Raw genomic sequence first — 214 nt, forward strand, 5'->3', positions numbered from 1 at the left:
CCCGCACTTGGCTCTGCAGAGGGGCTTCGGTCACCTCCAGGACCGAGGCACATCCCGGAGCCAAGGCTGCTTGGTCCCAGCGCCGAAGGATGAGTCCCTGCTCTCGAGGGACTCGACACTGTCAGGTCTCAGCACTTTCGTGAGGTTCATCTCCTGCTCTGCTGGAGTTGGACTCTGGAAACTGGTGCAAGATGGTCCCAGGCGGAAAAGGGAC

Source organism: Apaloderma vittatum, unplaced genomic scaffold (assembly GCF_000703405.1).
Source record: "Apaloderma vittatum isolate BGI_N311 unplaced genomic scaffold, ASM70340v1 scaffold22792, whole genome shotgun sequence".
Classification (NCBI taxonomy): domain Eukaryota; kingdom Metazoa; phylum Chordata; class Aves; order Trogoniformes; family Trogonidae; genus Apaloderma; species Apaloderma vittatum.